The 26,845-nt window shown below is 42.8% G+C and overlaps 1 protein-coding gene and 1 non-coding gene across 2 annotated transcripts in view; both read right to left on the reverse strand.

Annotated features, from left to right (window-relative positions):
* Positions 1-26,845, reverse strand: part of LOC126267526 (synaptogenesis protein syg-2-like) — a 973,159-nt gene that overhangs the window by 923,094 nt on the left and 23,220 nt on the right. The gene's annotated exons all lie outside the window — the stretch shown is intronic.
* Positions 15,095-15,169, reverse strand: Trnal-caa (transfer RNA leucine (anticodon CAA)). Its single transcript has one exon. It is a non-coding gene; the product is annotated as a tRNA-Leu (tRNA).

Raw genomic sequence — 26,845 nt, forward strand, 5'->3', positions numbered from 1 at the left:
GTTTGAAGATCCTTAAATATAAACAATATATATTTTCACTCTGCAGCGGAGTGTGCGCTGATATGAAGAGTAGGGGCGAAAGGCTACAGCCTTGTCTTACACCCTTCTTAATACGAGCACTTCGTTCTTGATCGTCCACTCTTATTACTCCCTCTTGGTTGTTGTACATATTGTATATGACCCGTCTCTCCCTATAGCTTACCCCTACTTTTTTGAGAATCTCGAACAGCTTGCACCATTTTATATTGTCTAACGCTTTTTCCAGGTCGACAAATCCTATGAACGTGTCTTGATTTTTCTTTAGCCTTGCTTCCATTATTAGCCGTAACGTCAGAGTTGCCTCTCTCGCGCCTTTACTTTTCCTAAAGCCAAACTGATCGTCACCTAGCGCATTCTCAATTTTCTTTTCCATTCTCAATTTTCTTTTCCATTCTTCTGTGTATTATTCTTGTAAGCAGCTTCGATGCATGAGCTGTTAAGCTGATTGTGCGATAATTCTCGCACTTGTCAGCTCTTGCCGTCTTCGGAATTGTGTGGATGATGCTTTTCCGAAAGTCAGATGGTATGTCACCAGACTCATATATTCTACACACCAACGTGAATAGTCTTTTTCTTGCCACTTCCCCTAATGATTTTAGAAATTCTGATGGAATGTTATCTATCCCTTCTGCCTTATTTGACCGTAAGTCCTCCAAAGCTCTTTTAAATTCCGATTCTAATACTGGATCCCCTATCTCTTCTAAATCGACTCCTGTTTCTTCTTCTATCACATCAGACAAGTCTTCACCCTCATAGAGGCTTTCAACGTATTCTTTCCACCTATCTGCTCTCACTCCTCTGCACTTAGCAATGGAATTACCGTTGCACTCTTAATGTTACCACCGTTGCTTTTAATGCCACCAAAGGTTGTTTTGACTTTACTGTATGCTGAGTCTGTCCTTCCGACAATAATATCTTTTTCGATGTCTTCACATTTTTCCTACAGCCATTTCTTCTTAGCTTCCCTGCACTTCCTATTTATTTCCTTCCTCAGCGACTTGTATTTCCGTATTCCTGATTTTCCCGGAACATGTTTGTATTTCCTCCTTTCATCAATCAACTGAAGTATTTCTTCTGTTACCCATGGTTTCTTTGCAGCTACCTTCTTTGTACCTATGTTTTCCTTCCCAACTTCTGTGATGGCCCTTTTTAGAGATGTCCATTCCTCTTCAACTGTGCTGCCTACTGCGCTATTCCTTATTGCTGTATTTATAGCGTTAGAGAACTTCAAAGTATCTCGTCATTCTTTAGAACTTCCGTATCCCACTTCTTTGCGTATTGATTCTCCATGACTAATGTCTTGAACTTCAGTCTACTCTTCATCACTAGTAAATTGTGATCTGAGTCTATATCTGCTCCTGGGTACGCCTTACAATCCAGTATCTGATTTCGGAATCTCTGTCTAACCATGATGTAATCTAATTGAAATCTTCCCGTGTCTCCCGGCCTTTTCCAAGTATACCTCCTCCTCTTGTGATTCTTGAACAGGGTATTCGCTATTACTAGCTGTAACTTGTTACAGAACTCAATTAGTCCTTCTCCTCTTTCATTCCTTGTCCCAAGCCCATATTCTCCTATAACCTTTTCTTCTACTCCTTCCCCTACAACTGCATACCAGTCGCCCATGACTATTAGATTTTCGTCCCCCTTTACATACTGCATTACCCTTTCAATATCATCATACACTTTCTGTATCTGTTCATCTTCAGCTTGCGACGTCGACATGTATACCTGAACGATCGTTGTCGGTGTTGGTCTGCTGTCGATTCTGATTAGAAAAACCCGGTCACTGAACTGTTCACAGTAACACACCCTCTGCCCTACCTTCCTATACATAACGAATCCTACACCTGTTATACCACTTTCTACTGCTGTTGATATTACCCGATACTCATCTGACCAGAAATCCTCGTCTTCCTTCCACTTCACTTCACTGACCCCTACTATATCTAGATTGAGCCTTTGCATTTCCCTTTTCAGATTTTCTGGTTTCCCTACCACGTTCAAGCTTCTGACATTCCACGCCGACTCGTAGAACATTATCCTTTCGTTGATTATTCAATCTTTTTCTCACGGTAACCTCCCCCTTGCCAGTCCCCTCCCGGAGGTCCGAATGGTGGACTATTCCGGAATCTTTTGCCAATGGAGAGATCATCATGACACTTCTTCAACTGCAGGCCACATGTCCTGTGGATACACGTTACATGTCTTTAATGCAGTGGTTTCCATTGTCTTCTGCATCCTCATGTCGTTGATCATTGCTGATTCTTCCGCCTTTAGGGGCAATTTCCCACCCCTAGGGCAAGAGAGTGCCCTGAACCTCTATCCGCTCCTCTGCCCTCTTTGACAAGGCCATTGGCAGAATGAGGCTGACTTCTTATGCCGGAAGTCTTCGGCCGCCAATGCTGATTATTTATCAAAATTTAGGCAGCGGCGGGAATCGAACCCGGGACCGAAGACGTTTTAAATATGAATCAAAGACGCTACCTCTAGACCACGGTTACATACCGTCATCATTTATAGACGGTCTCTGTCATTCAGAAGACGACATCGTTCTGCACACTTTTGTCATGTATGTGTCCGTTAACGTTTTCACTTCACCATCACATTGGAAAGAGTGAAGCTAAGGATATTTAGGAGTATGGAAATCTCGCGTACAGACCTATATCACATGCGACACACGATCACCTGACCACATTCGAAGTCCCTGAGTTCCGTGGAGCGACCCATTCTGCTTTCTCAAGATGTCTAATGACTACTGAGGTTGCTGATATGAAGTACCTGGCAGTAGAAGGCAGCACGCTGCACCTAATATTGAAAACGTATGTTTTTGGGTGGTACCTATACTTTTTATGACATAGTGTGTATATATTGGAGAGGAAGTTAATCAGACAAATGCGTGGGTATTTTTGTTGGGAGCTGTTGCCATAACTGTAGGATATTCGTAGAAATAGTGGAGCAAGGTGTAGTTAGTGGCTATACTACTCATTCTAAGGAAGTTCAGTATTCTGTGTCATTGTCAATTTTTGTTGTCATTCCTGATTATGGCCCAATGCCAGACATTTGAAAATGAAAGTTGTTGACTGGTGGCGCGCTGTATGGCCGATCTGGTGTTTGAACCATATTTGATATTGCTCTGTTAATGTCAAAAGGTTATATGGTGTTTGGTTATTATAGCCGAACTTGATTTCTTTTCGGCTACAAAAAGTTATATTTATTTCATTGTATGTAGGTTTTGACACGTTCATTGAAATTTTGAGGCTATATAAAATAATTGCCACACTGAGCCCCATGTCTACACAATCCCCTCCCAGATCTCCTCTCAGCTTAAATCCCATACCGTACCATTTCGTCAGTAAATAACGTCTCATACGCAAATAGTGTATCTTTCGATCTGCAGCACAGTGCTTCAAGAGTCGTTGCCAGAACTGCAATCTACATGTTTCCTCTTTGCCTCACGGTTTGGACGCCCTGAAACGGGTATGCTTACATTTTGCATTTAGTACCGCAGAGGAAAGAGGATGACTCAGGCCAAGGTTCAGCAGAAGGGTCAGAAACGGTTATCTTCCGCGACACACAATGGCTCCATTCTAAGGATATGTGTGAGAGATGTATCCGTTTTTGTTGTGTGTAGGTGTTTGCATCTGGTTCGTGTATAGTGTGGTATTTTGTTTTATGTTATATTGTGCTGAGGTGAGAGGGGCGAGGATGAAGCCCAGTGACGGCCCATCGCCAACTCGTCGAAGAATCGCATAAGGGGTCCGCCGAGCATTACGTCCCGTTAGCAGTGTCACATGCCTTCACTACTGCGGTGAGATTAGTAATTCAGCATAGGACTTTTGCACAAACACTAGTGCCTGAACCTCACGCCCCATCTCCCCTTCCCAGCTGAATGCAATGAAAATTTCATCCACCACCAGAATTTGAATTGGCGTATTTCCGAGTCGCGCAGTATCACGAAGGCGTGCCTTCGCGAACTGTTTTGCAGATGCGGGAAATACGGAACAAAACACACATCAAAAGAAGTTTTGCATCTCCTCGGTTCCGAGAGTTCCGGAACCTGTACAGAAAATCGAAATAGAGATCAATATAAATATCAAGATTTATGAAAGCCACACATTGCAAGTTGTACCACCATGCAGCCCGACCCTCAGAGGTGGTGGTCCAGATTTCTGTACACACCGGTACCTCTGATACCCAGGAGCACGTCCTCTTGCACTCATACCTGTATTCGTAGTAGCATACTATCCACAAGTTCATCAAAGCGCTGTTGGTCCAGATTGTCCCACTCCTCAACGGCGATTCGGCGTAGGTCCTTCAGACTGGATTGTGGGTCGTCCATAAACAGCCGTTTTCAGTCTATCCCAGGTATGTTCGATAGGGTTCATGTCTTGAGAACATGCTGGCCACTAGTCGAAAGATGTCATTATCCTGAAGGAAGTAATTCACAAGACTTGCACGATAGGGGCGCAAATTGTCGTCCATGGTAACGAGTGCCTCGCCACTGTGCTACCGATGTGAAGCTTCCTGCCAGATTAAAACTGTGTGCCCGACCGAGCCATGTCTCCGCAGTATCCTTTCCTTCAAGAGTGCTAGTTCTGCAAGGTTCGCAGAAGATCTTTTGTAAAGTGTGAAAGGTAGGAGACCAGATACTGGCAGAAGTAAGGCTGTGAGGACCGGTCGTGAGTCGCGCTTCGGTAGAACACTTGCCCGCGAAAGGGAAAGGTCCCGATTTCAAGTCTCGGTCGGGCACACAGTTTTAATCTGCCAGGAAGTTTCATATCAGCGCACACTCCGCTGCAGAGTGAAAATCTCATTCTGCTACCGATATGTTTGCACTGTCGGTCGGAGGAGGGCTTTCATGTATCTTACAGCCGTTACCCGTTACAGCGCCTTCCATGACGACCAGTGACGTACGTCGGCTCCGCTTAATGCCACCCCCAACTATCAAGTGACCTCCACCTTGCTGCACTCGCTGCACAGTGAGTCTAAGATGTTCAGCCAGACGTTGTTGCCTCCAAACAAGTCTCCGACGATTGTCTGGTGGAAGGCACATGCGACACTCATCGGTGAAGAGAACGTGATCCCAATCCTGAGCGGTCCATTCGGCATGTTGTTTGACCCATCTGTACCGCTCTGCATGGTGTCGTGTCGCAAAGATAGACCTCGTCATGAACGTCGGGAGTGAAGCCTATTGCGCACCGTTTGCGTCGTAACATGACGTCCTATGGCTGCACGAAAAGCACTATTCAACATGGTGGCATTGCTTTTAGGGCTCCTCCGAGCCAAAATCTGTAGGCAGCGGTCATCCACGGCAGTGGATGCCTGGACACATCTCTTTTTGAGAGCCCTTCCGGCACAAAGCAATAATGCGGACGCGAACGAACCGAGGTAGTGACTGTCTGGGCACGGTTGAACTACAGACAACACGGGCCGTGTACCTCCTTCCTGGTGAAATGACCGGAACTGATCGGCAGTCGGAACCCCTCCCTCTAATAGGCGCTGCTCGTGCATGGTTGTTTACATCTTTGGGTGGGTTTAGTGGCATCCGTGAACAGTCCAAGGGACTGTGTCTGTTATACAATATCCACAGCCAAAGTCTGTCTTCAGGAGTTCTTGGAACCGGGGTGATGCAAAACATTTTTTGATGTTTGTATATGGCGCCAGATAAGGAAATGGTAATATAATATAACGAAAGGTGGTACTTAAGGAGAGTGTTCATAGGCGTTGTTAACCGTCTTTAAGGCGCTCCTAGGAAGAAGCGCCCACGTCTCTGGTAATACTGCCATCTCTCAAAATTTCCGATCCTTTTCTTTTTTAATTCTGTGGTACGAGATCTGAACAAACTACCAACCTGACCATAGTAAGGCTGCAGCCTTCTTGTTCACCGTGGCACTAGGAAGGAGCTTAGCGATTCCCTCGCCCCGGGTGCTCTTGGCCCTCGGAGAGGTATCTGGTACTCATTTTGAGAACATATTTTTGAACCTGGTGCCTTCCTGGAGGAACTGGAACGAAGGGGCCACCAGTTTCGCAGTCTAGAGCTCTGCAAACAATACTTTGCCGTAGACTGAGCTGCGTGGTATGAGTAGTTGATATAAATCATTGAACCGTAAACGTGTAAGCTTCAAAACATATAAAAGTTGCTAAAAATGAGTCGAAAATTTTGAGAAGCTTCAGTTATATTTAAGCAAGGAAACTGTGACCAATAAACATAATTTCCTGTAGGCATATTAATTCGGATGTGAACGCTTCTTCATAAGAGAGACCACGGTGGTCTCCTGCGACAAACGCAGTGATCATTACAATACAGTACACGCCAGCAATACTGAAACTACAGTACAATACAATACACACAATCAAATGGAGGCTACCTAATGATCTTAATAAAATGTATACACACCACCTGACCCAGAAATACTCAGAACATCTTTGTTGCCCTTTTTTGTCGGAGAGCCTACACAACGACGATGTTCAAAGCCGCCACTGAACGTCTTTCAGCCTCTATTATGAAGAAGCGTTCACATCCGAATTAATATGCCTACACGAAATTACGTTTATTGGTCACAGTTTCCTTGCTTAAATATAACTGTCGCTCCTCAAAATTATCTACTCATTTTTAGCAACTTTTATATGTTTTGAAGCTTACATGTTTCACGTTCAACGATTTATATCAACTGCTCGTACCACGCCGCTCAGTCTAGGGCAAAGTATTGCCTGCAGAGCGTTAGGTACCGGTATATGAGAAGTTCAAACTGGAGATATTAGCTGTATGGAAGCAGCCAGAGTGAGCCAGAATATAGGCGCCTCGGAAACATTATTCTAGCCCGTCAATACGTCCCGCGGAGTTGCTCTCTGTATTCAACGCCTTTAAGGAGCGCACGCTACGAGCTATTGTGCTCGTGCAAATGCAGGATGATGAATGGGGCAGCGAGGACGCTTGGGCGATGCTTTCAACGAGAGGAGAGAATCATACATAATAGATGACGTGATAACTACACGAGAAACGGAACAGAAATGCGCTGCGGAAGCTTCTATTGGCCAACGCCTCGGTAAGGTCTTCGGTGAGAGAAATAAATGGAGGACCGACGATACTGATAAAACAATTTAATGTAAGCTACTTTTACTGTCGAAGCATTGACGACTCGGAGTAATGAGTGTTATCGAAAAGCAACGTGATATGTATTATCTGGTTCTTTACTGCGATGCGAGTGCTGGACAGTTATGTGTAGTCGGTCATACACCACTCATTTTATATCTTTAAGCCAAGAACGCACAACTGTAGGAATCGTCAGGGAAAGCAGCCAATAATTTCAGCTTTCACATGTAATACCTATGGAATCATAATTTGAGGGTTTTGGACAAGCACTCCTCACATTGCGAGTCACATGTTACAATTAATACAAAAATCTTCTTGATATTAGAAGAGAAATGGCTCTTAAATTCATTGTTTCGACCAGCTGGAAATCGTATACTGAAATTACATATGTGTATAGAGATTTGCAACTGGCTGATCAGCAGTTGTGCCTAGTTTAATGGTCTACAGTAAAGAACGACGGAAAGGTTAGGCAGTGGTGTCTACCGTACGAACGTGCATAAAGGAGAGCTGAAAGGAACTCTTAGTATCGAGACCGTTAAAATCATGTGAAAATTAGAGAAAAAGTAACGATTCTATCGGCGATTTACAACTAGTGGTAATGGATTTGCTCTTCTTGGACCCAGTACTACACTACTGGCAATTAAAATTGCTACACCACGAAGATGACGTGCTACAGACGCGAAATTTAACCTACAGGAAGAAGATGCTGAGATACGCAAATAACTAGCTTTTCAGAGCATTCACACAAGGTTGGCGCCGGTGGTGGAACCTACAACGTGCTAACATGAGGAAAGTTTGCAACCGATTTCTCATACACAAACAGCAGTTGACCGGCGTTGCCTGGCGAAACGTTGTTGTGATGCCTCGCGTAAGGAGGAGCAATGCGTACCATCACGTTTCCGACTTTGATAAAGGTCGGATCGTAGCCAATCGCGACTGCGGTTTATCGTATCGAGACATAGCTGTTCGCGTTGGTCGAGATCCAATGACTGTTAGCAGAATATGGAATTGGTGGGTTCAGGAGGGTAATACGGAACGCCGTGCTGGATCCCAACGGCCTCGTATCACTAGCAGTCGAGATGACAGGCACCATATCCGCCTGGCTGTAAAGGATCGTGCAGCCACGTCTCGATCCCTGAGTCAACAGATGAGGACGATTGCAAGACAATAACTATCTGCACGAACAGTTCGACGGCATTTTGCAGCAACATGGACCATCAGGTCGGAGACCATGGCTGCGCCTTGACTCTGCATCACAGACAGGAGCGCCTGCGATAGTGTACTCAACGACGAACCTGGGTGCACGAATGGCAAAACGTCATTTTTTCGGATGAATTCAGGTTCTGTTTACAGCATCATGATGGTCGCATCCGTGTTTGGCGACACCGCGGTGAACTCACATTCGAAGCGTGTTTTCGTCATCGCCATACTGGCTATCCCTCATTCGATCTGTGCGAAACCCTACGTTTCAGCAGGATAATGCACTACCGCATGTTGAAGGTGCTGTACGGGCTTTCTGGATACAGAAAATTTTCGACTGCTGCCCTGGCTAGCACATTCTCCAGATGTCTCACCAACTGTAAACGTCTGGTCAATGGTGGCCGAGCAACTGGCTCGTCACAATACGCCAGTCACTACTCTTGATGAACTGTGGTATCGTGTTGAAGCTGCATGGGCAGCTGTACCTGTACTCCATCCAAGCTCTGTTTGACTCAATTCCCAGGCGTATCAAGGCCGTTATTACGGCCAGAGGTGGTTGTTCAGGGTATAGATTTCACAGGATCTATGCACCAAAATTCTGTGAAAATGTAATCACATGTCAGTTCTAGTATAATATATTTCTCCAATGAATACCCATTTATCATCTGCATTTCTGCTTGGTGTAGCAATTTTAATGGCCAGTAGCGTATTTAGTAACCTGTCGGTTGAACTGCCCATGGCAACGTACGTCCTTACACCGTTGCCCGTATCGAGGATAAGAATCAGCGTTTCCACTGGGAACTTCCGACACCTATCTCACATTTAAGAATTCGCACTCAGCGATTATGGCCTGTTCTTACTTTTGAAGCAATCTTCGAAGATGACGAGGAACGCAAGAGAGCAAAAGTGATTAGAAATGAATGGTGACTACGTTGCATGCGAAATACGAGCAATAAAATTAAAACCGCCAGCTAAAATATGTATTTTGTCCCACAAAGAATGTCAAGCATCAATAAGGGACGGCTGAAACTTAACACCAAAATTTCAGAGCTTGAGAGAGTACGCGTATGTGATGTTATTTCACTCAGTATAGAGTTGGGTAAAATTTACAAAGAACTTGACAGTAGAAGCGCACTTGTCAGTACGACCGCGCACACTACTCAGACCTGGATACATGAATTGATTCGGTTGGAAGAGGTATCATAACGCCGTTATCTCCTCCCTAGAGGCAAGCAGGCTCGCAACACTTGCAACTGATCCTAAATATTCTTGACACTTCTACTTTCGTGTTCAGTACGTCCTAAATCTTGGTGACAGTTTCGAAATTGTTGTAATGTTTTTGAAGGTAACGTCTTCCGCATCAGTTGCAAAACAACGGACGCTTGTGGCCTCAGGGCAGTTATCTAGTGATATCTGCGTGGCATCGACCAGCAAAGTAAAACAGAATAATTCAAATGCTAGCAATAAGCATCATCAACAACAATTCAAATGTTCAGAACAGATCGTCCACATACTTCACGACAGTAATAAATTAATGTTATGTAGTGTCTTTATTGCATTTACGTATCTCAATTGCAGTTGGAGAACTTCTTTTTTTTTTTTATTCGTCAGCTGTCTGACTCTGATGTTGCCCGCTACGTATTCCTCTCCTATGCCAAACTCTTCATCTCAGAGTAACTCTTGCAACCTACGTTCTCAGTTACTTACAGAATGTATTCCAGTCTCTGTTATAGTCTACAGTTACTGACCTCTGCAGCTCCCTCTAGTGCCGTGGGAGTCATTGCCTGAAGTCTTAAGAGATGTCTTAGCATCCTTTCCCTTTTCTTTGTCCCTGTTATCCACATATCCCTTTCGTCTCCGATTCTGTGCAGAACCTCCTCACTCCTTACCTTATCGGTCAACCTAATTTTCAATATTAGTCTCTAGCACCACATCTGAAATGCTTAAATTCTCTTCTGTTCCTGTTTTCCCAGCCCTTGTTTCACTGCCATACAACGCTGTTCACAAAACGTACTTTCTCAGAAATTTCTTCCTCAAATTACTCTTCTCTTGACCACGAATACCCTTTGTGCTAGTGCTAGTCTGCTTTCAATGTTCTCCATGCTCCGACCGTCATCGGTTATTTTGCTGTTTAGGTAGCTTCTTGCAATTCTTATTTCTGCTTGTTCTATTTACTTTAGTCTTTCCTCGACTTGCCCTCAATCCATACCCAGTACTCATTAAACTGTTCATTCCATTCAGCATTTTATGAAATTTTTCTTCACTTTCAGTCATGAAAGCAATGTCATCAGATAATCGTATCACTGATATTCTTTTACCTTGAATTTTACTTCCACTCCTGAACGTTTGTTTTATTTCCATTACTGGCTTCTTCGAGGTACAGGTTGAACAATAGGAACGAAAGCCTACATCGCCGTCTCACACCCTTTTTAATTCGAGCACTTCACTGTTGGTCGTCCACTCTTATTATTCCCTCTTGGCTCTTGTACAAATTGTATAGTACCCGTCTCTCCCTATAGCTTACCCGTATTTTTCTAAGAATTTCGAACATCTTGCATAATTTGATGTTGTGGAACGTTATTCCCAAGTCGACAAATCTTATGAACGTGACTTGATTTTTTTTTACTCTAGTTTCCATTATCAACTGCAACGTCAGATTTGCCTTTCTCGTGCCTTTACCTTTCCTAAAGCCAAACTGATAGTCATGTAACAAATCTTCAGTTTTCTTTTCCGTTCTTCTGTATATTATTCTTTTTAGCAGCTTGGATGCATGAGCTGTTAAGCTGATTTCACGATAATTCTCGCACTTGTCAGCTGTTGCAGTCTTCGAAACTGTGTCGATGATATTTTTTCCGAAGGTCGGGTGATATGTCGCCAGGCTCATACATTCTACACACCAATGTGAATAGTCGTTTTGTTGCCACTTCCCCAAATGTTTTTAGAAATTCTGATGAACTGTTACTTGTCTCTTCTACCTTATTTGTTCGTAAGTCCTCCAAAGCTCTTTTAAATTATGATTTCAGTGTACTCTTTCCACCTATCCGCCCTCTCCTCTGCTTTCCACAGTGGAATTCCTGTTGCGCTCTTAATGTTATCACCCGTCCTTTTAATTTCATCGAAGGTTATTTAGACTTTCCAACATGTGGCGTCAGTCCTTCCGACAATGATTTCTTTTCGATTTCTTCACATTAATCATGCAATCCTTTCCTCTTAAATTCCCTGCATTTCCTAAGCAGTTTTTTTTCTTCTGCGACTTGTCTTTCTGTATTCCTGAATTTCCGTGAACATTTTTCTACTCCTTTCTTTCACAGATCTACTGAAGTATTTCTTCTCTTGCCCGCGACGCTTATTTCTACCATTTTACTAATCATGTTGTACTTTGCTGTTTGATACTGTGTAAATAGCACGGAGGCTGAAACTGATTGTGATTTTAAATAAAAGTATAACTGGTATGGACCGTTTCTTCAGAAATGGGACAGAGTTCACGTCTGAGTTGTCCCCACACCCGTTGCTGGAACATCTGAGAGTCTCATAGGCCACTGGAGTACACCAACGTCATACTTACAGCTCACAGAAACATGTGCTACGGGTAGACGAGCAACACCCTGCTGAATATCGGCACAAAGATACTATAGTCTGGGAGGTAACACATAAGGATTAGGATACTAATGAGGTACCGTTCTGCCGTCAGAATCTCTCAGTCACTACTTTTGGTGATCTGCAGTCAAATTCGAAGGCTTCCATATTATATCCATTCATGACCAAATTCTACTGCTGTTCACACTCATATAAAACGAACAGTGATAGTAATTAAGAACTAGAGTAAAGCTACTTGCTGAGCAGAGATGTAATAAACTTTGGGACCGGACTGTTATTGATGCTCCATGCGATATTTACTCTTTGCTTTTGATCTATGGTTAACTCTTGATATATGGATACCACATTGGCCTAAGAATGACTTGAGTTGTGTAATAGAGATATTCGTTTTTGTGTTAAGTATTACGTTGAAGTGTGGAAAGGAGTTGTAATGCGGTAATGTGGTTGCAAGAATTGAAAACCTAATAAATGTCTCTATTGCTCCGCTGCTAGCAAGACTAAATTTCAGTTCTATGCTAACACATTGCACCAATCAGTCATAAAGGTCTTAGATAGATGCACGGCCGTGATAGGGAAACACCAGTTGTGCATACGAGCCTGTAGTAAAAGGTCAATTGTATTCCTGTACGCCGCTAAGTCTGGAGAAACAGCGCACCAATTGTTGTCCACCGGCCATAACTAACCTATTTTTATTATTACTGTTATCGTTTCAGGAAGGTCGTGAAAAACGAAGATTCATTTATTTAAAGATTTGAAACTGATGTAATTACTGTGAGAGTTGTATATGTTGGACACTTCAGTCCAATCATTCGCTGCCTGACTAGTGAGAAATACACCTCATGTTATAAGTATTTTATATTCTTTATAATTTTTAGAACAAGGAATTAATGACTGTATTTTTGTTTTTACGCAATGTTTACCAAATCAGAACGAGTATGGGAACGAGATATGATTGTCTATAGCCAGGGCTGCGAAATATTTCGACACTGGTTAAGTCTTGCCTGTCAATGCTTCTTAGTACAAAGGTTCTTGTTGGACAGTTCGAGACAGTCTGTAAGTTGTGCGTCTTCCTTCAGTAGTTAGATTTAACTAAGTTTTTTTTATCTTTTTTTGCGGGTGTTGACAGCGTGTGGATACAAAAAAAAAAAAAAGGTTCAAATGGCTCTGAGCACTATGGGACTTAACTTCTGGGGTCATCTGTCCTCTAGAACTTAGAACTACTTAAACCTAACTAACTTAAGGACATCACACACATCCATGCCCGAGGCAGGGTTCGAACCTGTGACCGTAGCGGTCGCGAGGTTCCAGACTGAAGCACATAGAAGCGCTCGACCACTCGGGCCGGCCGTGGGGGAACAATTCACCATATTACTATTATTATTATTTATAATGCCGTCTTTTATTAAGATCGGGTACAATATTTCTTATAAGTTGGAAGAAACTGGTAGGAGTTTTCGGTTTGAATATTCTGATGTGGTGTTGACGTGAAAACAGTACGACATGGCACTACCGAGCAGAACTAGTATTGAGTAGGCGGTGAACAGCGAAGTACATGTCGCAACAGAACAGTAATAGCAGTATCCGTTTATCCAAATGTTGTGGAAAATACAAGAAATGTTAGACGTTCAACAACAAGAACTACGCAAAATACTTACTCGCTAAGTACGTAAACGATTTGCTTAGCCCTTACTTCTGGAACTGCTCACATCACATTGGTAACTCTGTGGATTTCGTGGGACTTGTTAACAACTTTAAGCTTAAAGATACCGACATCCTTGTGAGTTTCGATGTTGTCTCTCTTTTTACCAGAGAGCCTTTACAAGAACCCTTAGAACTCATTGGCCAGAAATTTCACGCAGAGGCTTCTTGACGTCCACGTAGTTTCTTTCCGACGGTGGCTAGTACGAGCAGACGGGAGGTGTAACAGTGGGGAACCCACTTTCACCGTTTGTCGCCAATGTGTATACGGAGTAGTTCGAGGTGGGAACCCTTGAATCAGCCTATTAAAAACACACATCTCTCTTCCGTTATGTAGGTGACACCTTCGTCCTATCACCACATGGAAGAGACAGTAGATAGAGCGCCCACAACAGAAGGGGCTACCGACCAAAGAGAGGGTGGGAGGAGATAAAGGCGCGGCACCGGACCTCGCCAGTTAGTTCATCAGCTCACCTGATGACAGCAACGTGTCGTTTGCAGAAATATTATGCCCTGTGCACACTAACACCCTGCTGTTCACCGGTGAACTATTTCGACGTTATTAGAAAAGTTGTAAACAAGAAAAATCGCAACAGCTAAAACAAGAGTTGTGCTGGCAGCCCTAACTGTTAAACAGAATTATCATAAGTCTTAAAGCAAGAATTATCAGAAGGGCTAAAACAGACACTAACAGAGAAACTGAAGTGTGAATTATCAAAGTAACTGCAATTACTTCAGAATGTTTTACATAAAGACATTAAATCAGCACAAAAACCTGTAAAGGGAATTTAATGAAAATGCCTTAAAGACGAAGATGGAAGAATTCTCGCAGCTGAGTTCTACATTGTTGAAAGAGATTTCCCAGTGTCGTCGGTGTACAAACTTCAAATGGTGAAACGATGTATGCCAAGCAAGATTATTCGACCTTAGCGTTTTCTGTAGAGGGTAGAATGACTCTCGATTATGACACAGCTTCTGTGGAGTTCAATAGTGAACAGAAAGCTAAACTATATCCAGAGTTTCACACGCGCCTGAACCGAAAAGACGAGCAGCCTGCTGCTAAGGTACATGAGGGAGTTCTCACTGTTGTCGAGGCTGTTAAGTTAAGGAAAGATAAACTGAATGAATAAGTAGCAGAGACGTTGAGTTTTAGACTCAGATCACCGGAAAATCTTCTCAGTGGCACAATGAGCTTAGTCAGTGTGTAGAAGCGGTTAATCGCGACTTAATGGGTTTAAAAGGGGGATTCCACGGCAATCAATTTGTTGTAAGTAACAGCGACTAAATTTGGCAGAAACAGACAACTGAAAGATCTTCCATTACCCTGAATTATTTTTAGTTGTGTTTGCTGTTTCACGAACTGGCACAATAACCAAATGTTAACAAGCCGAACATCCAGAGTGAGATGTTCACTCTGCAGCGGAGTATGCACTGATATGAAAATTCCTGGCAGATTAAAACTGTGTGCCGGACCGAGACTCGAACTCGGGACCTTTGCCTTTTGCGGGCAAGTGCTCTACCAACTGAGCTACCCAAGCACGACTCACTCCTCGTCCTCACAGCTTTACTTCTGGCAGTACCTCGTCTCCTACCTTCCAAACGTACCGGAAGCTCTCCTGCGAAGTTTAGAAGGTAGGAGACGAGGTACTGGCAGAAGTAAAGCTGTGAGGACGGGGAGTGAGTCGTGCTTGGGTAGCTCAGTTGGTAGAGCACTTGCCCGCAGAAAGGCAAAGGTCCCGAGTAGGAATCTGGGTCCGGCACACAGTTTTAATCTGCCAGATAGTTTCAAGCCGAACATGTCACTACAGTTTCTTTTACTGAGGAGCTCAGACCATCATTGTGCCTTGCTTCCGACAGAGGAAAAGTTGATGAAAACATAGGCAATTTCACATGTTTACCCCTGAAAAGAAAGCTACCTATCCACTTGTGTTTATTCGTGCTTTTAGAGGAAGATAGTCACGCCTGTAAATTGATGTGCAGAAGCAAGGTTCTTCGAGTGGATTCATACAAGACTGTAGGGTGCTTCGTGCGGCCGAATTCTATAGCACGCATGAAGAGTATGACAACAAGTTAATTGAGAAATGCTGGTCGAAGCAGTTCAGCAACGTTTGCTCAAGAAGGTGTTCAGTCCGAAGATGTACAATCCGAGGCAATGCACGCTGTGCAGATAATCAGAAAAACTTGTAGATAAAAAGTGTTACTGGAATGGGCCATTTACTAATAAAGATTTGCTTCGAATTCCGAAGTAAATGCCGCCGATTGACACTAGGGAAAAGTTGATTGACATTGATGAATAAAGTGTGGAGAAATTCTTGTCTGTTATGGATAATTTACATAAGGGTTATAGGAAGACCGAAGATCGAGTGGAACCTCGTACAACCATCAACCATATGCAAGTAGTCAGAACCACGTGAGAACGTTTAATTCTTCACAGTGTGACAGGTCATATTGGAATGAAAATAGACCGACTCCATACAACATAGTGTTTAATACTATGGACCAGAACAACAGTAACAAGAACGACAATGCTAACAGAAATAATTGCTTCCACAATAAGAAGTACGTACAGAGATTTAATGCGAGGTATCAAGCAAGTTCCAGCAATAATCGCTACCAGCAAAACCACCAGCTTTCTTCTAATATAAATAACATCTGGAGAAATAACCCATCAATTACGACAGAAGTGATGAAGAATATTCGGCCTTGCCCAACTATCAACATTTAATTAAAATGACTGTCTGTCACACCAACATTTTAGTATGAAATAGTAACAATGGCTATAATAGTACTAGGAGTGATGGATTGGTAATGTTAATGTAGGAAGGATACAGAAGGAACTAACTCAGAATCTGCATCCATGTAATGTGAAGTCAACAAAGACTCCACAACCTTCAATCCAGATTGAGATCAAAGGCCTAACCATGGATACATACATTACTGCCGTATTTTTAGCTCTGCTCCAAAGAAGTAAGGAAAGAGCGAATATACCTACTCTTCCAGCAGCGAAATGTCGAATAACAGATGCTGTTATGGGACATTCACGGCAAACACAACTAAAAATAATTCTGGGTACTAGAAGCAGATTCTACAGTTGTCTGCTTTTGCCAAATTTTGTCTTTGATTGCATATTAGACCTCGACTGTCTCTAAGGGAAGGCTACAGATATTGACTTTGCTGTTGACAAGCTAACATTTTCGACCAATGTAGCCCAGACCACAACACCCATCTTAATGAAGGAACACATCCATGGAAAGTATTACTGAGGATTGGCAATTCTATTACAAGAAGGGGAATGGCTAACACAAAAAAGAGGTACCTATCAATGGATAGATCATACTAATTTGTGAACAGATTAGCGCTAAACTCGTAGAGTCCTCAACCTCGACAACCATGGAGCAGATTTTTACTGTCACAACTTGTAAAAAATTACGAGCAAGTTTTTGAAGAGAGGCCTGGAATAATCAAAGGACATGTGTGTCATTTTAGAACGTGCAATAGGCATTACGAAATTCCCTGGGCCTTAAGATCAGCCAAAGACGGTGAGATTAGGAGAAAGTTCCAATGGGGAATTATTAGGGTCATTCAATAAGTAATGCAAAACATTTCTTTCTCGGCCAGTTTCGGTTCAAAGAATCTGACGTCTGTTGTGGAACATCGCAGAATATCGCCGCTTCAACCCCCGTAGTTCCATGAAATTCCAGTGGATGGCAGCACTATTCATAGTGTTCAAAGTGGCATATAAAACAAGGGTGTGTTCCAAGCAGAGAGCTGCCGTTCACCTTTCTTTGCCAGAAAACCAGATGATTGGAAATATTTAAAGGCACTTGAAGAATGTCTATGGAGAAACTGGCAGTGAACCCAATCGTGGTGAATCAGAGGGTGAGGTGTCTGTCATCATTGAAACAAGGTGATGACAACATGCAAGATCTCCCATGTCCTGACCGGGAGCACACAGCTGTGAAAATGAAGAAACAAATTCAGCATCTTCATCATAACAACAATGTCCGCCCCTGGTAGCTGAGTGGTCAGAGCGACGGAATGTCATGCCTAACGTCCCGGGTTCGATTCCCGGCTGGGTCGGAGATTTTCTCCGCTCAGGAACTGGGTGTTGTGTTGTCCTTATCATCACCATTTCATCCTCATCGACACCGAAGTTGCCGAAGTGGTGTCAACTCGGACGACTTGTACCAGGTGAGCAGTCTACTCGACGGGAGGCCCTAGCCACACGGCATTTCCATTTCCGTAACAAAATTGAAAATGAACTTCTTCTAGTGCCGCTGTGACTCACAGACACGTAAAGGCGTGCCTCCCACAGAGACCATCCCAGAATACCCCTGAGCACTGCAACACCAATCGTTTTTCAGCTGCCGCGCAGGATTAGCCAAGGGGTCTAAGAGGTCTAGGGCGCTGCAGTCATGGACTGTGGGGCTGGTCCCGCCGGGTCCCCCTCGGGCATGGGTGTGTGCGTTTGTCCTTAGGATAATTCAGGTTAAATAGTGTGTAAGCTTAGGGACTGATGACCTCAGCAGTTAAGTCCCATAAGATTTCACACACACAGTTTCTCAGCTTCTGGCAAGATAAGTGTTTAGGTTTTTTTTTGGGAGGGGGGGGGGGTGAATCAGGGTTCTTTATTTATAATGATATTCAGGCAAATCACCAAAGCATTTTACATCTTCACAAACACCAGGTCCTACACAACGCACTTAGCTTCATTTCGATCCAGCTTATGATGTCTGTGGATCGTCAGTACAAGAGGCTTCATGCAATAATCATAGGCCAGAAAATTTCATTGGACTGTTGTCCACTCAACGTCCTGGATCTTACACCATCCAACTACCTCTGTTTCGCCCAATGAAGGATGCACTCTGTGGGAAGCAGTACGTGGATTATGGGGAGGTTACAGATGCAGCAAGACATTGACTTAAACATCGACCAGTAGACTGGTACTGTGTGCGGGCAAACAGCCCTCCAAATAAGGTGGCATAAGGCCGTATATTGAAAGGAGATTATATTGAAAGGTAGGGTTTGATAGCCAAAAGATCAGGGCATCATATGATGTATTGGAATCCTGAATAAAATCAACCTGTTTTCAGAAAAAAAGTGCTGCATTATATATTGACTGTCTCTCGTATATAACCATCGGACAATCATTATTACAGTCCATTACTCATGGAACCGAAAGCAGAGGACCTATTCTTGGATGGTCAAGAACTAGTAAATTTAACATACATGTATGAACGAGACAGCAAAATACCGAAGAGCACTTACAAGAGTTTCTTGGCATTGAATACCTCACTAGTGTCGATTTGAGATTTCCTGGCATTACAGGAGGAAACCATGTAGTACAGCGTATTCATATCCTCTGGCTGGAGTTGTCATTTAGCCCATTTGGGCTTACTGTAATCTCTGGTGAATTCATATCTGCCCTGGATTTTAACCCAGACTTTACTTATTTGGCTAATCTGTTTACGGCAACATTTCAACAACCTCGCAGATGTGGGTTGAAAATAGTACAGGACTGTAAACAGTACAGGAGAAATTTTTACATTTTTTTGTTATCTACCAAGGGTCGACCTGCTTTGTGCTGAAACCGTTTCACAACATAAGTGTGTAAGGAAAATAAATCCAATACTGTGCAGCTACGCTATTGATAAAAAAACTCTAGAAAGAGTATCCACCCCAAAATATCCAGAGCAATCTTAAGTGGAATGACGAAAAAAACACATGGAGGGAATAGCAGATTCCAGACTTAGATTCATGGAAAGAATATTAAGGAAGTGTAACTTATCCGAAAATGAAGTGGCTTATAAGGCATTTGATCGACCAATTCCTGAGTATTGTTCATCTATTTAGGATTCCTACTAGGTAGGAGTGATAGAGAAGATGAAACGAAAAGCGGCGCGTTTCGTCACGGGACCGTTTAGCTGGCGCGAGAGCGTTCCCGAAATCCTTAACAAACTCTATTGTCAGACGTTACAAGACAGGCGTTGTGCATCACAAAGAGATTTACTACTCAAATTTCGAGGAAACGCTTTCCTGGAAGTCTCTGACAACTCATTGCTGCCCCACACATACATCTCGGGTAATGACCATGAGAAGAAAATACGTAGGCTAACAGACAATAATTCTTGCCACGCGCTATTCGCTCGTGGAACAGCAAGTGGTACAAAAAGTACCACCTGCAACACATCATTAACTATCCTGAGGAGCATGATGTAGATGTAGATGTGAGTAGAGGGGTCGATGTCTGTGTCTCATGATATGCTCCAACAGGCATGTAATGAAAAAGATCTTGTCATTTGGAATAAATTTGGAAATTTGTGGTAAGGTCTTACGGGACCAAACTGATGAGTTCATCGGTCCCTATATAATGTAACTTAAACTAACTTCTAACTTACGCTAAAAACAACACACCCATGCCCGAGGGAGAACTCGGACCTCCGACGGCGGAAGCGGCGCGAACCGAGGCAAGGCGCCTCAGACCGCACGACTTCCACGCGCGGCCCCACATCGTACACTGAGCCCAATTACGAGGTCATGACTAATCACTTGAAAACGAAACATCGCCGATGGCAGCTCATCGCGTCAACTAAACGAGAGCCAAGGTGCAAAATGAATATTTCTTTTTTGTAACTTTCTAATTCGTTTGATGAGGCCAGCCATCAAATTCCTCTTTAGTGCCAAGCTCTTCCTCTCAGAGTAGCACTTGCAACCTACGTCCTCAACTATTTCCTGGATGTATTAGAATCTCTGTCCTCCCCTACATTTTTTGCCCTCTACAACCCTCTGTAGGACCTTGGAAGTCATTCCCTCGCGTCTTAACAAATATCCTATTATCCTGTCCCTTCTCATTGTCAGTGCTTTCCACATATTGCTTTCCTCTCCGATTCTGCGCAGAACCTCCACATCCCTTGCCTTATTAGTCCACCTAATTTTCAACATTCGTCTGTAGCATCACATCTCAAATCCTTCAATTCTCTTCTGTTCCGGTTTTCCCACAGTCCTTGTTTCGCCACCATATAATGCAGTGCTCCAAACGTACATTCTCAGAAATTTCTTCGTCAAATAAAGGCCTATGTTTGATACCAGTAGACTTCTCTTGCCCAGGAATACCCTTTCTGCTACTGCTAGTCTGCGTTTGATGTTCTCCTTGCTCCATCCGTCATTGGTTATTTTGCTGCCTAGGTAGCAGAATTCCTTAAGTTCATTTACCTCGTTACCATGAATCTCTATGTTAAGTTTCCCTCTGCTCTCATTTCAGCTACTTCTCATTACTTTCGACTTTCTTCGAGTTGCCTTCAGTCCATGATCTCTATTCCTTAGACTGATCATTCTATTCAGCAGATCATGTAATTCTCTTTCACTTTAAACAAGGATAGCAATGTCATCAGCAGATCATATCACTGACGTCCTTCCACCTTTAATTTTAATTCCGCTCCGGAAACTTTTTTTTATTTCCATAATTGCTTCTTCGATGTACTGATTGAAAAGTACGGGAGAAAGGCTGCATGCTTGTCTTACACCCTTTGTAATCCGAGAACTTCTTTCTTGGACGTCCACTCTTATTATTTCCTCTTCGCTGTTGTACGTATTGTGATTAGCCGAGCGGTCTATTGCGCTGCAGTCATGTACTGTGCGGCTCGTCCCGGCGGAGGTTCGAGTCCTCCCTCGGGCATGGGTGTGTGTGTTTGTCCTTAGGATAAATTAGGTTAAGTAGTGTGTAAGCTTATGGACTGATGATCTTAGCAGTTAAGTCCCATAGGATTCCACACACACACACATTATATTACTCGTCTCTCCCTATAGCTTGGCCCTATTTTTGACAGAATTTCGAACATCTTCGACCATTTTACATTGTTAAATGAATTGTCCGAACCTATGAATGAGTCTTCATTTTCTTTAATTTTGCCTCCATTATTAACCGCAACGTCAGAATTCCCTCTCGACATCTAACAGATCCTCAATTTTCTTTTCCATTAGTCTATATATTATTCTTGTCAGCAACTTGGATGAATGAGCTGTTAACTGATTGGGCGATAATACTCGCGCCCGTCAGCTATTGCCGTCTTCGGAATTGTACAGGTGATATTTGTCAAGTCAAATAGTATAACACCAGATCCAAGAATTCCACACACCAAAGTGAACAGTCGTTTTGTCGCCACTTCCCCCGACGACTTCAGAAATTCTGATGGAGTGTTATCTATCTCTTCTCCCTCATTTGATCAAAACTCCTCTAAAGCTCTTTTAAATTCCAATACTGGATCCCCTATCTCTTCGAAATCGACTCCTGTTTCTTCTTCCATCACATCAAATCAATCTTTATCCTCATGGAGGTCTTCAATGCATTCTCTCCGACTATCCGCTCTCACCTCTGCATTTAACAGTGGGATTACCGTTATGGCCTTAATGTTACCATCCTTGCTTTTAATTTCACCGATGGTTCCCTAAATTTGTATTTATGTGCACCGAAGGTTAGTTTAACTTTCCTGTATGTTGGTCAGTCGTTGTAACAATCATTTCTTTTTCGATTTTTACACTTTTTGATGCAGCCATTTCGTCAGCGTCTAATTTATTTCGTTCCACAGCGACTTTTACGTCTGTATTCAGTTTTTTACTTTCTTCTTTCATTCATCAACTGAAGTATTTCTTCTGTTACCCATGGTTTTTTCGCAGTTACCATCTTTGTACCAATGTTTTTTTTTGCACCTTCAGTGACTGCGCTTTTTAGAGATGGCCATTCCTCTTCAACTGTACTGTCTACTGAAGTATTCATTACTGCTGTATCTATAGTTTTAGAGAACTTCATGCGTATCTCGTCATTTCTTAGTACTTCCCTATCCCACTTCTTTGCATATTGGCTCTTCCTGACTAATCTCTTAAACTTCAGCGTACTCTTCATCACTACTATACTGTGATCCGAGTCTATATCTGCTACTGGGTATGTCTTACAATCAATAATCTGATTTCGGAATCTCTGTCTGACCATGATGTAATGTAACTCAAATCTTCCCGTATCACCAGGCCTTTAGCAAGTATACTTCGTCCTCCTGTGATTCTTGTACAGAGTTTTCATTGTTACTAGCTGAAATTTATTACGGAACTCAATTAGTCTTTCTCTTCTCTCATTTCTTGTAGCAAGGCCATATTCTCTTATAACGTTTTTCTCCTACTCCTTCGACTGCAACTGCATTCCAGTCGTCCCCCATGACTATTACATTTTGATCTCCCTTTACCTACTGTGTTACCTGTACAGTATCCTCATATATTTTCTCTATGTCTTCATCTTCAGTTTGCTACGTCGACATATGTATGTGAACTATAGCTGTCGATGTTGGTTTGCTGTCGATTCTGATAAGGACAACTCTATCACTGAACTATTCACAGTAACGCACTCTTTGCCCTACATTCCTAGTCATAACGAATCCTACTCCCTTTATATCATTTTCTGCTCGTGTTTATATTAGCCTAGGTTCATCTCATTTGAAATTCTTCTCTTATGTCAATTTCACTTCGCTTACCACTACTATATCTAGATGGAGACAATAAATTTCCCTTTTCCGATTTTGTAGCTTCCGTAATATGTTCAAGATTCTGATATTCCACGCTCCAACTCGTACAACGTTATCCTTCCGTCGGTTATTCAATCTGTTTCTCATGGTCACCAACCCCTTTGCAGACCTTCCCGGAGATCAGAGTTGGGAACCGTTCCGGAATCTTGTGACAATGGAGACATCATCGTGACACTTTTTCAGTCAAGGCTACATGTCTTGTGGATACACGTTATGTGTTTTAATGCAATGGTTTCCATTTCCTTTTGCGTCCTCATGCCCCTTGATCATTGCTCTCTTTGACAAAGCCGCTGGCAGAATGAGGTCCACCAATGCTGATTATGAATAAAAATTTAACTAGTGGGGGGGGGGGGGGGGGGCGAAGACGCTTTGATTAGTAATCTAAGACGCTATACCTAGACCACGTTTGCGGAGATTTAAAGACGCTATACCTAGACCACGTTTGCGGAGATTTAAAGACAGTTATAATGAAATTTGAAACACGGGTGAGTTTGTTGTGTCACTTGGAAAAGTATGGCATCCTGTCCCACTAGAAGCTATTGAGGAGGTTGTTGTTACTGTAACTGACCATGCAGCACGTACCCTGGATAGCGCTAGTAATCGTACAGTGCCACGAGAATCGTATATCCCACGGTCAACACTACAGAACATTTTTCGCGGTATTTTACACTGATACCCGTAAATGATACAGACGATGCAGCAACTGAAACCTCATTGATATGGCACTCACCGCTATCCTGTTATCTTGTTCAGAGCGTGCACTGTAATCGATTATAGTTCACTGTCCTGGTGCGGGTTGCGCTCCGGTGGCGATTTGCTATGACGTCGCTGGCGTATGTTCGCGGTCGCCGGCGGAAAGCGAGAGGGTGGTGGGTTTTCCGAGTATTGCACGGAACGTAAAGTTGGCTCTGCCTGACCTGCTAGTGACTAGCGCTAAGGTTGTTGTGCCTCGCAATGTGAGCAGATTGGTCTGGGGCGGAGGCGACTCGCCGCTGTGCTGGCCATGCGGTGGTGATTAATTGGAGTCGGCGTACTTGTTCTGCGTGCCTCTCTGATGTGGAGGTCCGGTAGGGTCCTGTGATACCATGTCTCGGAGACAACTAGTTGCTGAATTTTGGAGTCGTCTGCCAGGTTAGGGTGTGGGCTCGGTCGGCTCGTCAGATTTTCCCCTGGAAGCTCCAGCAGCGATTTCTGAACTTCATTCTGATGTGGGACGGCGTTGTTGGAACATTTTGCTGTGTGTGTGGCTCGTTACCATACTTGTTGGTACTAATTTATTTGCCAACTGGAGTCATACACGGAGTTGTGTCCATGTATGGTATATTTGGCATTTGATGTGTTAGGTAAAGTCTGCCTAAGAAGGGCTGTTATGTGTAGTATGTACATAGTGAATTACTGATGCTTGGTATATGTGGTCTTCTGGGACCTGAACAACACAATCTCGTCAATTTGGTTGTGTAACAGCATTTAGTGGTATGTTCTGTATTTTTCTCACTGAGTTATTTATTACTAACTTGATGGAATAGTTGCGTTTGGTGTCGTTAAGGCACTTCTAAGACTGTGGTTTGACTATTCATGTGCGCTTTGCTTTTATTGTTTTGTTTTAAGAAGCGAGAATTGTTTATTAAGATTTGAGTGTTGGTTTCCGGCACTTATTAAGAGCGCCCGAGTTAACCGCGCCGTGGTTATCATGTGATGTCGGGATGTTATATTGTATTTTAGAATTTTGCCTTGCGTTGATACTATCTGTCGTGTGTTACAGAACATAACAAAGGTGCGTAAGTGATGGGCAGTAGTAGGAGGCATATCGGGGAGCTCTTAGCGATTTATTTCGGGGGCCGTTTCTAGTGGGAAGGTTCCGAAGTGTTGAGAGCTCGCTTGTCTGTGATTGCGCTGGGAGTTGCCCTTGCCCTTTGGTTGTATCAAATTATTATTTTGTTATTATATTTATTGGTTGTGTGTTGCGCTTCTTTAATTTAATGGTGCCAAGCACCATTATCTTTGTAATAGTTTTTTTTATAAAATAGAAATCATTTTAAATTGTAATGCCAAGTTAACTTATTATTGGATTTTGTCTTTTGGGTAAACTCCAAAAGCACTATTGTAAAAGGTTCTTTGATTTTATGGTGGCAAGCCACCGTTATTGTTTTTAAATCTCATTCTTTTAACCATTTGTTAAGTTCTGTAAGTTATATGAAATTGTTGTTATTTATATGAGTTTAGTATTGGCAATTTAATAAATTGTGTACAGTGACTGCTGTTTGGATATTATTGGGTGGAACTCCTGAGATAGTGGCCCTATAAGAATACACGTTTCACTCATGATCCGCAGCAACGTTCTGAATTTGCTAGTCGGTTTCCGGCATGACTCGAGTGACGAAGGACATTTTACACTACAGGATGTACTGAATACATAGAACTGTCGAAATTGGGTGCTGTTAAACCGCATGTTATGCATGAAGAACCATTGTCTCACTGAGCGTGACAGTGTGATGTTTGTTCACAAGAATTTTTACTGTCGGTCCTCTCTCCTTTGGAGAAAATACACACAGAGGGCCTTTCGGGTGTAGCGTGAAGTCTGCACGTTATCAAGAACTCTTTAGACAGCATGTACTGTTTTAAGCAAGTATAACTGCGAGGAAACCACTGTTTTAATGCGAGATGGGACAACAACTCACATCGCTGGCTTAGTGTAAGTCCTGTTTAGTGCAACGTACCACAAAAACCTGCGTGACCACACGGTCTGATCCATGTGAATTTCAGCTGTGGGATATCTAACCTTTACCAGGGACACATTCGTTCTGTACGGTAGCTGATCTAGAGGCCAATATACAGGAACATGTTGCTCAGGTTCCACCGGAAATGCTGCGAGCAATAGTTGATCACGTCAGTTTACCGATGCAGCAGCCAGTGGACGTCTCTGCTACTCGTACTGAACAAATTGTGAAAGCAGCATTTAATAAAAAAATAGAAATTTAGTCTTTCTCACTCGTTTACACTTTTATACCTGCGTCCCGTTTCTAATCCATTACATATGGAAACGTTTCTATACGTTTTCTTCATTCACCGTGTCAGATTGATACCTGGTGGACAAAATTGGAACAAATTTTTTCCAGCGTAAACCGGTTACATATTAATGCATTAGACTTCCCACGAAGGTTCGCCACCATATGATGATTAATACTCGCACTGGACCTCCATAAGTAGGTGCACGTTAGTGTTAACCACTCAGTATATGAAGACCATTCATTTCACTACCACTGCGGGTGTAGTTACCAAACAAGTGGGTCATATGCGTCCTAACTCTCCCCACGCTGGGAAACGAAACTATGGGAAATTTTATTTCATTTTATTACTTCTGTCTAAGGCATTAATTCGAAAAATGCATTAGCATCTTTTGCTCCGATACGAATTTCTAGTGAAAATACTAAAAGCTTACAGGAACGAATGTCATATGATGACTTCTTGAGGAATTGGAAGAAACTACCACTTCTAGGCCGCCAGCAATGCCCTACACACATTCCTATCGAGCTGTGTGTTAAATCTTGCACAAAAGGTTACTGAGAACGGCATAAAAACAAAGCGAATGTTAATGTTATGTTTTCCCCTATATATCTTTTTAGTACTGTTTTGTACTTCTCGCGAC

The sequence above is a fragment of the Schistocerca gregaria genome, chromosome 4 (assembly GCF_023897955.1).
Source record: "Schistocerca gregaria isolate iqSchGreg1 chromosome 4, iqSchGreg1.2, whole genome shotgun sequence".
Taxonomy (NCBI): domain Eukaryota; kingdom Metazoa; phylum Arthropoda; class Insecta; order Orthoptera; family Acrididae; genus Schistocerca; species Schistocerca gregaria.